Source organism: Schistocerca americana, chromosome 8, assembly GCF_021461395.2.
Source record: "Schistocerca americana isolate TAMUIC-IGC-003095 chromosome 8, iqSchAmer2.1, whole genome shotgun sequence".
Lineage (NCBI taxonomy): Eukaryota > Metazoa > Arthropoda > Insecta > Orthoptera > Acrididae > Schistocerca > Schistocerca americana.
In genome coordinates this window covers 373,579,098-373,590,255 of record NC_060126.1, presented here as the reverse complement: position 1 = coordinate 373,590,255, position 11,158 = coordinate 373,579,098, and positions in this window count along the sequence as shown.

Below are 11,158 nucleotides of genomic sequence, written 5' to 3'. Positions count from 1 at the left end.
ACCAACTTCAGGCTCATTCAGCAAGTATGGGACACAGTGTGGAGACATACTGCAGCACATCCACATGCATCAGTTGCTATCCGCACTGGTGGAAGAGTGGAACGCCCTAACACAGGAACTCCCTACTATCCTTGGGCTGGCCAGCATGGCAGTTAGTTGCAAAGCATTCAATGGCACCTATAGTGGCGGCACATCCTATTCAGAATCCTGTTTGCGTGTTTGTTTCCGATACCTTCTATACTGTGCTATACTATACTGTACTATTCTATATTGTAGCATTCCTTCTATGTATGGTCCAAGTTTCATAGAGCTATGTTGTTTGGCATTGGCACGTCATGCGAAACTTACTTTCGTCCTTAAGTTTGGCACGGCAATGTACAATCCCCTATATATTCTTCCCTTACGGCTCGTGAGGACAAGATTAGATAGTGCATACATAGGTGTTCAAACATTCTTCACGCGATCCATACGTGAATGGAACGGTAAGAAGCCCTAATAACAGGTATAATGGAAAGTACACTCTGACATGCCCTTCACAGTGTTTTGCAGAGTAGGTGTAGATGGATGTATATGTATTTCCGGACTCATACACTCCTCACCACAGATAGGTACCTCCCAGCCCTCCGAAAGTTATCCCTCCTTCCTCCCTGAGAAAAGAAGTAGGAGTTTAGAATGATAGAAACTTTCAATTTAATTTATTCTTGTGTCATATATATACGTATTATATACCGTTATGAGTATATTACTTCTGCCCAAGACTTGGACACTTCCATTTCTGTTCCTTAATGAAGTTCACCTTCTGTGCAGAAAGCTGGACACAGCCGGCTTTGAAGCATGTGATGAACAGCGTTGCCTTCTCCACAGCCTCACTGAATATCATTCTGATCAGCGTAGCCCCATCTTGGCAAAATAACCTTTGATCTGTCAACTCCAGATCTCAGTCTCTTCAGAGATTTATAAGTCACCCATTTCTCAACACAGCCAGGACGGAATTTCTGAAAATCTTTTCCAGCCATGGGAAAGGTTGGTCTTAGCCGTCCACATTTTGCAACGTAGGTTTTTCAGCAGTGGTTACAAGTTCCATCGATGGCCGAAAGGCCGGCCGGAGTGGCCGTGGGGTTCTAGGCGCTACAGTCTGGAGCCGAGCGACCGCTACGGTCGCAGGTTCGAATCCTGCCACGGGCATGGATGTGTGGGATGTCCTTAGGTTAGTTAGGCTTAAGTAGTTCTAAGTTACAGGGGACTGATGACCTCAGAAGTTAAGTCCCATAGTGCTCAGAGCCATTTGAACCATTTTTTTTTTGTCCGAAGGAAACTTCTGCTCGACTCAGTCATTGTGCGTGTGGTTCCCCTGCTCATATAGAGGATGCAGTCACAACAGCTTCACTTTCTTTCGTCATTCGCAGCTATTTCCCTTTGAACAGGGGGTGGTGCTGTTCCAGCAGTCTGGTATGGCCATTTGAATGGAAAGGGTTTCAAGCAACCTATTATGATTCTGCAAGTGTGATTTGAGAGCTGTGTCCAACTTTTTAGCATGTGCTGAATTGTAGCAAACAGGACATGCATATTCTACCACAGAATAGCATAGTGCCATTATAGAGTTTCGTAAAGTTTCAGGTTGACTACGCCACTGTGATCCACCGAGTTTCCGTAGCAGCTTGTTCCTGATGCAAATTTTTGCAGTTCATCCAGCGCTTCAGGAATGTTAGAGCCCTCCTAAAAATCATTTCTACTTATTTTTGTGTCATATAGTGTTCCAGTTCGAAGTCTGACCATATTATCCTTAATTTGCGACTAGTTTTGCTGGATCAAATGGTTCAAATAGCTCTGAGCACTATGGGACTTAACATCTGAGGTCATCAGTCCCATAGGACTTAGAACTACTTAAACCTAACTAACCTAAGGACACCACGCACATCCATGCCCGAGGCAGGATTCGAACCTGCGACCACAGCAGCAGCTCGGTTCCCGACTGAAGTGCCTAGAGTCGCTCGGCCACACCAGCCGGCTTAGTTTTCCTGTTTCTAAAATGAACGGCACTTACTCTTGCCTTCGTAGGTTTGTGCTGCAGTATCTGCAAAGTTGTTGAAGTGCATTCGTGAGTGCTTCTCAACTGAATCAAAATTGTGCTCTTGGTGGCTAGAGCAAAGTCATCGACGTACAAGCAGCTTCTGCTGTTCCGTGCTATGCTTTGTCATTCATGTATACTATGAACAGAATAGGAGCCAGCACACTTCCCTAAGGAAGGTCGTGTTTCTGTAGTCTTCATCGGCTACACTGTTCTTGGAAGTCGACGAAGAACCTTCAATTCTGCAAGAGAGTGGCGACGAGCCTGATTAGGCTAGAATATTTAGTCAGTTCGTAGACCTTGGCTGGTAGTAGCTGGTGACTGACAGGGTCATACGCTGCTGAAAAGTCAACAAATTTACACTTGTCTATTGACAGTTTTGGAATTTCGCCTTTCAACGTAAGTACTGGCCAGTACTCCTCGTAATTTTATAACAATCAAGCACCATGAGCACATTAAAATTAAAATAGTACAAATTGGCAATAAATAATAGACTCAGTTGACTACTTTTGAATGGCATGGACAGATTTTGGTAAATCATTCTTATCTATGTCTGCAGTGTCTGTAAAGTGAAGTTTACAAGCGAAGCCAAGAGATGGACGAAAGCAAAAAGCACTCAAAAACTGAATATTACTCAATGTGAATTGAAGTTTGCCGAGAATTAATGGCATACAAAGGAAATTAGGTAAATAATTCTGGGAATACGATGAAATAACTGTGTTTCTTGCTTTAGTGAAAATAAAATCAAAGTTGACAGAATGCGCGACTGGGTGGTTAGGGGATGGACTTACCAACGAAATTGTTGCACGATTATAAACGACAAGAAAGGACCCAGATGGTAACAGAACAAATAGTGCGTGGAAAGCCTTAATAAACACGTGAGAACAATGTGGTTGCATCTAGCTTAAGATCGTTGTGTATGGGAAAGTCTGAAAGTGGATGCCAAAAGGCTGCTACTAATGGTAATGATAGCAATATTTTTATAATTTAATTTTAATATGCGTTCAGTAGTAAATCTAGTGGAAAGACAGGAAAATTTTATAGGTAATGTGTAGTTTGGATCATTGACTTTATCATCAGTCGTTGGTGTCTTTCACTGCTCTCCGATAGTTTGGATCATTGACTTTATCATCAGTCGTTGGTGTCTTTGACTGCTCTCCGACAATGAATCAAATCTCTTCAGCAGTCGTGGTTGTAAGAAGACACTATAACGCCTGTTGGATGTTAAACGGCTGATGATAACAACATGCTCCAAGAATAACAAATCCACTGCCTGACAAAAAAACTGACACACCCAGAAGACATGTGCAGATGCAAAGTCTAACATAATAGTCGCGACACTCAAGTCTCTTTTTTATTACCCACTGAGTTTGCAGCACACCAAGCGGCCAGAAAGTTACACTGTTGAGGTCTTGTGGAAGCGAAAGTGAATGGTAATTGTTTATAATGGTCTGTAGAATGATTTTTACAAACGCGTGTGACTGTAGCACACTACATTGGAGCAACAGCAAGAAGAAACCATATCTATCTTTTTTTGGGTTTCATAACGACCCTGAGAAGTGTGAACCACTACATAACATAACAGTTTACTTATTATTTTCTTCTACTAATCTACATATATTTACTTGGGAACGTCTTATTCATTAAGTACAAAACGCTGCTAGTAAACAGCATAAGACTGAACTTTTGCAGAAAGCCGTCACACATCTGCTCAAAAACACTTCCCGCCAAATCAGTGAATCTGGAACATAGGAAACTTATATGGAATACAATGCCTGCATTATATAACGTAGCAGATAAACCATCACAACTGCAGCTGAAAGAAAAACCACACTGGTGTCATAATAAAAGAATAAAAGGAATAAAACTGTTTCCCAATAAAGAACAAACCAATCCCAAAATTGTTGCTGCATCTGACCCACAAACGCCAAGAATCTTCAACACATTCGCTTTTGAAGCATCAGCAGTTACATTTACAAATATATTTATCTATTAGAAAGTCGAGTGAAGTTAAGACTGTGCGAAACATTAGGCTCCCTACAAAGTTGTTACATGTCAGGGGAAGCGCCTGTCATAATAAGAACAGACAACAAAAGAAATACATACCTCACATGCATGAAATATGTGTTGATATTCTCTTGTTTTCAGCAGAATAATCTGCAGTTGTACACATATTTGAAGGTATTTCTTCATCACTATGTCGTAGCTCATGTCAATGAATCAGGGATATTCGCTGTTTTTAGATGGATTTCATGGTAATTCATGTCTCTTGATAATTTACTAATGCTTGGAGCGCAAAAATTTAATAACTAATACGTTAATTAAGTCGAAAAATAGTGACAAGCAAACTTTAATTTTACGGCTGCTTTCCTCCCGCTAGTGCCGGTACAGTTATCCGATGGCAACAATTTTCACAGTAGTGAGAGTCCCGGCTGTGTATTTTAGACTGTGGTCAATGTGCCTTCATACATATACGTACCTTTGGTAGTTATGTAAATGATTATAACTGCAAAACCAGTTCACTATTGTTAGCAGACCTGATAAGACACATAAAGATAGTGAACTGCACCAGATCTATACTGATCACTGTGAAGGCACGGAAATGCTGCTTACTCGTGTTGGAAAGCTTCATCAGCACCTGACTGAGTTTTAAAAATGCCTCATTGTGCGCCTTGGCCAGCTAGTCTATTTGTGCAATATCCAGATTTGTGAGGTTTTCACTTGTCACAGTGAGGCAATTTTAGACTGCATGGGAACATGAGGGCAGGCATATTCATCATCAAGGTTCTGATCGACAACCTTTGACCACGCAGTGGATGATCATTGTACTGTGCACCAAGCACATCACAACCCCTCCACATCTGCGCCCGTCGTCTGGTCGGAGGCTATCAGAAGTCAGAGTAGGGAATTACCGTGCCATGCGCAGGCTGCCATTAACAGCACAATACAAATGGCTGCGTTTGGGATTGTACCTTGAGTAGGAAGCATAGCCTGCTAGTAAATGGTGTCGCATCGTGTCCAGTGCTGATTCACGGTTCTGGACTATCCTGGATGATCATACTCTACGAGAATGGTGGTAACCTGAGGAGACGAAGACGCACCGCTCGTGCAAAACTTAGCTTGCCATTTATTCACTTGACATGGTACGAAACGTGGATGAAAGGCGACAGGCACATTCTATATTCCTATATTTAAGCGTTTGGCGTGGTACCCCACTGCAGACTGTTAACAAACGACCCAACATATGGAATAGGTTCTGAAAATGTGTTGGTGGTTTGAAGCCTTCTTAAGAAATGGAACTTAGTAAGTTATACTCGACGTTGAATGGTTTCAGAGACGAGGATATGTACAGGACTGCCCCGGGGAACAGTGACAGGACCATTTTTATACTCTATATGCATAAGGGATCGGATGGACAGGGCGAGAAGCACCCTGTGGCTGATGCTGTGGTGTACGGGAAGGTGATGTTGAGTATACAAGATGAGTATACAAGATGACTTAGACAAAATTCCTAGGTGCTGGGTTGAATAACAGCTTTTGTTAAGTGTATAAAATGTAAGTTAATGTAGATGAGTAGAAGAAAAAAATTCGTAATGTTCGAATACATCAATAATGCTGTAAATATGCCAAATTTAAATAGACGCAAAACCTCCAAGACTGGTGATATTTACAGAAGCTCGAAATTTAGCGCGGACTTCCATGTATGATGCTTATTATAGTTTCCACAACGAAACTTTACCTGGAAACTTGGCAAAAAATTCCAAGAGATTCTGGTCGTATATGAAGTATGCTAGCGGCAAGACACAATCGATTCCTTCTCTGCCCGATAGCAACAGAGATACTATCGAAGACAGTGCCGCCAAAGCAGAGTTACTAAACACAATCTTCCGTAACGTCTTCACAAAAGAAGACGAAGTAAATATTCCAGAATTCGAATCAAGAACAGCTGCCAACTTCAGTAACGTAGAAGCAAATATCCTCGGAGTACTGAAGTTACTTAAATCACTTAATAAAAGCAAGTCTTTTGGTCCAGACTGTAAACCAATTACGTTCCTTTCGGAGTGTGCTGATGCAATAGCTCCATACTTAACAATCGTTTACAACCGTTCGCTCGACAAAAGATCAGTACCCAAAGACTGGAAAGTTGTACAGGTCACACCAATATTCAAGAAAGCTAGCAGGTGTAATCGAATAAATTACAGGCCCAAATCATTAACGCCGATATGGAGCAGGATTCTGGAACATATATTCTGTTCGAAAATTATGAATTACCCCTAAGAAAACGGTCTATTGACACATGGTCAACACGGATTTAGAAAACATCGTTCCTGTGAAACACAAGTAGGTCTTTACTCGCACAGGTGTCGAGTGCTTTTGACAAGCGATTTCGAATTGATTCCGTATTTCTGGGTTTCCGGAAGGCTTTTGACACTTTACCACATGAGCGAGTTGTAGTGAAACTGCGTGCTTATGAAATATCGTCTCACTTATGTGACTGGATTCGTGATTTCCTGTCGGAGACGTCACAGTTCGTAGTAACTGACGGAAAGTCATCGAGTAAAACAGAAGTGATTTCTTGCGTTTTCCAAGGTAGTATTAGAGGCCCTTTGTTGTTCCTTATCTATATAAACGATTTGGGAGATAATCTGAGCAGACGTCTTAGGTTGTGTGTGCATGACGCTGTCGTTTATCGACTAGTAAAGTATGAGTATGTAGCGTAAAAACAATTTGCAAAATGATTTAGCAAGATATCTATATTGTGCGAAAATTGGCAATTCTCCCTAAATAAGTGTGAGGTCATCTACATGAATGCTAAAAGAAGTCCGTTAAACTTCGGTTACACGATAAGTCAGTCTAATCTAAAGGCCATAAATACCTAGGAATTACAATTACGAACAACTTAAATTGGAAGGAACACGTAGAAAATGTTTTAGGGAAGGCTAACCAAAACAAGCACTCCGTCTTCAGGCCACAAGTGGCCCATCGGGACCATCTGACCGACGTGTCATCCTCAGCTGAGGATGCAAATAGAAGGGCGTGTGGTCAGCAGTCCGCTCTCCCGGTCGTTATGATTGTTCTCTGTGACCGGAGCCGCTACTATTCGGTCGAGTAGCTCCTCAATTGGCATCACGAGGCTGAGTGCATCCCGAAAAATGGCGACAGGGTATGGCGGCCCGGTTGGTTACCCACCCAAGTGCCGGCCACGCCCGACAGCGCCAAACGTCAGTGATATGACGGGAACTGGTGTAGCCGCTGCGGCAAGGCCGTTGCCAACGCTAACCAAAGACTGCGTTTTATTGGTAGGCTGTAATGATCTACTAAGGTGGCGGCCTATATTACACTTGTCCTCGCTATTTTAGAATAACGCTGCGCAGTGTAGGATCCTTACCAAATAGGAATGACGGAGTACATCAAAAAAGTTCAAAGAAGGGCAGCACGTTTTGTATTATCACAAAATAGGGGAGAGAGGGTGGCTGAAATAGTCATTACGTATATAGATAGTCTTTTTTCCCTCGCTCTATTTGGTAGTGGAACAGGAAATGTAATGGCTCTGGCTCTGAGCACTATGGGACTTAACATCTATGGCCATCAGTCCCCTAGAACTTAGAACTACTTAAACCTAACTAACCTAAGGACGTCACACAACAGGCAGAGAAAATCCCTGACCCCGCCGGGAATCGAACCCGGGAACCCGGGCGTGGGAAGCGAGAACGCTACCGCACGACCACGAGCTGCGGACATGTAATGGCTAGGAGTGGTACAAGGTACACCCCACCATGCGCCATACAGAGGCTTGTCGAATGAGTACGTAGTTGTGTCATTGCTCTAATGTTGGAAAGACGCAGTGGTGTTACTCCTGACGTCATGGCGTTGGCAGGCCTCGGGTATGACTCCAGGTCAGAGGTAGTACTGACTGAGGGAACTGTGACGGCACAGCGGTACGTCATCGACGTCTTGCATCTTCATGTGTTACCTGTCATGGGACAGCAAATGGTTCAAATGGCTCTGAGCAGTATCGGACTTAGCATCTGAAATCATCAGTCCCCTAGAACTCAGAACCACTTAAACCTAACTAACCTAAGGACATCACACACAACCATGCCCGAGGCAGGATTCGAACATGCGACAGTAGCAGTCGTGCGGTTCCGGACTGAAGCGCCTAGAACCGTTCGGCCACCGCGGCCGTCCATGGGACAGTACCTTGATACCATTTCAACAGGGCAGTGCTTGTCCATCCACGGCACATGTCTATGAACTATGTGCGTGATGCTGAGTCACTCCTGTGGCCAGCAAGATCTGTCTCCAGATCGGGCATCAACGATGTCCGAGTCCCAGTATCCAGCACGTCAGGGACCAGTTACGACATTTACAGGTCACCTTTCGCCAGGAAAGGATACAACGGCTTTGTGACATTCTTTTCCACCAACAAGTCCATGCATCCATGTCAGAGTGAGTGCAACGTTATACTGATGTGCTGGCTCATACTTCCAAGTTCTTTTTAAATTTGACTCGAAGTTCTATCACCGAAATAAGGTCAAATACTTTCACAACCAGTGAAGTTTCATTTCGTTTGCTCCTTATTTCCTGGATGCTTCATGATATTTGGCAGAAAGTGCATTTTCAGTGTCTTCTCGTATATGTTCATTACGTACGCAACAATTCGTCAACGCAAATTGGAGAATAAGACAGAGAATTAATTTTGACGTTGTCGATTCATTCATCCTATCACGCACCCAAACTGGTTTAGCGCGAATGCAGAAATGTTGTAAATTGTCTGTATGGCTTCTCAGCTCAGCACGAGTTACATGGCGTATGGAATGATCCCACTCGACCCTGCTGCTTCTGGCCATATTTACGTTTAAGCTGTGGATCGATCTATCCTTCTTCTCAGTATCTAGAAATTTTGCCGCTCCCAACAGTCTATCCATTAGCGGGGAGTTAAACTCTAATCCACTTTTCTTTCGTGATTTTCTTTAAATAACAGATCGTTAGTGAAGAGTCTGAAGATAGCAACTGTTCGATAGGCTATTTCAAGAATCTATGAGCGACTCGCTCTAAGGTACTCTTCCAAAATCTTTCAGAAACGCCTCACACAAATACTGCTTCGTTCCTGTACGGGTACGGAATGGCCAACGATTAACTGCTAGACAACTAGGACTCAGATAAGCAAATCGTCACTTTCAAAATAAGCTTTGTTAATTAACTTGGGAGATAAGAGAAGCCATGTCTGCAGCAGCATGTCTCATTAACAGACAAACAATTTAGCTATCGTCTATAATCGAGATTACGAATGATTTAATTTCCGAATTTAAAATGACGCCACTGTTAACCATTTTGGTGCAGTACGCCGTCGACCTTGTGTATTACGGGATTTATTACGTATGTAAAGTTATATAACAACGTCATTTTAGGTATAATGAGTGGGATGCCCTAAGCATTGATGGTCAGCAATGAGCTTAACTAACAGAGTGCTGAATTACGTCACCAGTGATAATTTCGTTGAACTATTCCATTAACACTCTGTGCCATCGAACTTCCCTTGCTTGTCATTTTCCGAATAATGCGTGAGTAGGACAACCTCCACATTGCTTGTTACATGCACGTTATGTCAGAAATCAGTAATTCAAACAACATACTTAATGCTATATGGAATGTAGTAAATCGAGACACAGGACAACAAGTCACAGAACGGTATAACGTCACTATTAACTTAAATGAAAGAGCTAGAAACGATCAATTACAGGTAGCAGATAAATTTAGTAACCATTTCTTAAATGTGGTACAAACTACAGCGACAAACAGCTGAAGAGAAAAATCAAAAGTGTATGTTGAATAGGCAAGTAACATAAAATTCTATCATATCGATGTCTCGCCCACTTCTCTCTCTGTTATTAAGAAAATATTTCAGGGTGATTCAGCTGCCTCTATGGAGGTCGTTTTACGCAACCCGCCTTGTTATATCAGGCCTTCAAAAGCCACGCGTGAGATTTTCATATTCTCTCACTCGCTACCGGCCAACTATTAGTGCTACTTCTCTTCTTCTGCTCGGCGATCACAGGCCCTGTAGACCACGCGCTGCATCAACTATCTGCTTCCACCGCCTTCTATCCCTCGCAGTCTCTCTCCACCCTACGGAAATTCCTAATGCTGCGATGTCCTTCTCTGTGTCATCTTTCCATCTTGTACGAGGTCTGCACAATCGTCTTGTTGCCTGGAGATTTCCTTCAGATGCATTTTTGGCGATTCTGTTGTTTTCCATTCTAGTCACATGTCCAGCACATTGGAGTCTCCTACTTTTTAATTTCTGGATGATAGTGGGTTGCTTCATTGGGTGACAAAGTTCATTGTTCTTTCGAATTCTCCATACGCCATTCTCTAACACAGGTCCCCAGATTTTTCTCATTACTTTTCTTTCGAAAACATTCAGTTTTTTCTTTCATTCTTTGTAAGCGTCCTGCTTTCTGAACCGTACAGTACTATGTGGCAGATGATAGTGTTGCATATCTTCATCTATGTGGTGACTGACAAAGCTTTACTTTTGAGTGGCCGGCCGAGGTGGCCGAGCGGTACTAGGCGCTACAGTCTGGAACCGCGCGACCGCTACGGTCGCAGGTTCGAATCCTGCCTCGGGCATGGGTGTGTGTGATGTCTTTAGGTTAGTTAGGTTTAATTAGTTCTAAGTTCTAGGGGACTGATGACCTCAGAAGCTGAGTAGTGCTCAGAGCCATTTGAACCATTTCAACTTTTGAGTGGGTTGCTTAGTGAGTACAGAAATCTTGACCCTGAGGCTATTCTTTCGTTTATATCCATTGTTCTGATATTTTTACAGATGAAACGTGATCCAAGGTATTTAAACTGAAGAACTTTTCTGAATTTAGAATGTTGGTCAATTTCAAAGTAAGGATTTGGGTTTATGACTCGACCTATTTCCATATATTCTGTTTTCTCTTGGTTAATCAAAAGCCCCGTTTTGCTGGCACTGTGCCTGAGAGATCTGTACATGTCTTTCAGTCCTTCTTCAGTTTCACTCAGCAACACTATATCATCTGCATAAGCCAGGAGCATTTCTTCACTGTGTTCGAATCGGGG